This window comes from Vespa mandarinia, chromosome 7 (assembly GCF_050613455.1).
Source record: "Vespa mandarinia isolate Hongniang chromosome 7, ASM5061345v1, whole genome shotgun sequence".
NCBI lineage: Eukaryota > Metazoa > Arthropoda > Insecta > Hymenoptera > Vespidae > Vespa > Vespa mandarinia.
In genome coordinates this window covers 7,280,893-7,282,500 of record NC_140816.1, presented here as the reverse complement: position 1 = coordinate 7,282,500, position 1,608 = coordinate 7,280,893, and the positions used below count along the sequence as shown (strand labels likewise).

General features: G+C 30.8%; 1 non-coding gene across 1 annotated transcript; it reads right to left on the bottom strand.

The window, feature by feature from the left end:
* Positions 1-336: 336 nt before the first annotated feature.
* TRNAL-CAG (transfer RNA leucine (anticodon CAG)) lies at positions 337-420 on the bottom strand. The gene has a single exon. It is a non-coding gene; the product is annotated as a tRNA-Leu (tRNA).
* Positions 421-1,608: the final 1,188 nt, after the last annotated feature.

Below are 1,608 nucleotides of genomic sequence, written 5' to 3'. Positions count from 1 at the left end.
TAATTTTTTCGATAGAATCGAGAGACGTCGTAAGGGGAATGGAAATTCCGTGATATACGAGACTAACATTCGATATCGCGTGAATGGCCGAGCTAAAGAAGAGCTTAACGTTATGTAAAAAAGAAAAAAAAAAGAATACACATATACAGACACACAAATACACGTGGCACACAGCAGAGAGAGAGAGAGAGAGGGAGAGAGATGCGGCGTGCATGCATACGTCATATAAATACATGGAACATACCCCTGTGACCCCGTACGTGTATATAAGTACGTACGTACATGTTCGTACGTATGCACTTAAGTACAAAGAGAGAGTAGGAAAAAAATTAAAGCTGTCAGAAGTGGGATTCGAACCCACGCCCACATAAGTGGACTGCGACCTGAACGCAGCGCCTTAGACCGCTCGGCCATTCTGACGTGTGTCCGACCGATTGTTCTTCGTACTTTAATAATTCTCTTCTCGTGGGTAGAATGTACTCTAATCGAAAAACTGGTCTGCATCGCTAAATTTATCTCTGAGCTAGGCGAAAATAACTACCGGTGCCGAACGAACGAACGAACGAACGAACGAACGAACGAACGTAGGAGCGAGTGAACGAACAGAACGAACGAACGAACGAACGAACGAACGTATCAACTCAAATGACTGGACTGACTGACTGACTAAATGATTCTTTAAGAAATTAACGTTTCTCATTCAAAAGCTCAAAAATTTTCATAATCGTAATCGATACAACACCATTTATTTCATTCTATTGACAAAATATTTTTTTTCCTTTTCTTTTTTTTTCTCTCTTTTTCTTTTTTTTTTTTTTTTTTCGTAACAAACAAATATTTCGTCCGGTTTTCAATCAGATCGTTTCAATAAATGAATGATATGAAATTGATTAATATACATGAATTGGATTAATATACTTGATTGTCAATAGAAAGATAAAAAAAAAAAAAAAAAGAAAAAAAAACAGATCGTAAGAATAACAAATAATATTTTTTCGCTTATGTTGTTGAGAGTTCAAAAAAAAAAAAAAAACAAAAAAAAACATAAAAGAAAAAGAAAAGAAAGAAATATTCGTTGATATAAATTTTGTTCCAATTGAATCGTATGAATCATTTTAATAGACTCGATTGTCAATTTAAAAAAAAAAAAAAAAAAAAAAAAGAAAACAGAAGATTGTAACGGAAACAATAATTCTTGATTTATGTTATTAAGAATTCGAAAAACAAAACGAAAAGATATTTGCACGTATAATTTTCTCATTAAATCATATGAACGATTAATTGATTTGATATTGTCAATAAAAAATTATGATAACACTAATTATACTAACAAAAATAACGACAAAAACAAAAGAACAACGTAAAGTCTCTTTGCTTGTGTTATTAAGAATAGAAAAGAAAAAAAAAACATATTTGAGGTATAATTATCCAATTAAATCATATGAACGATTAACATACTTGATTGTCAATGAAAAAAAAAAAAAAAAAAAAAAAAGTAGTAACAACAGTAACAACAATAATGAAACGTTTCTTTGTTTCTATGTAATTAAAAATTTAAAAAAGCGAAACGAACGAGGGACGAATAAAAACAAAAAAAAAAAAAAAAAG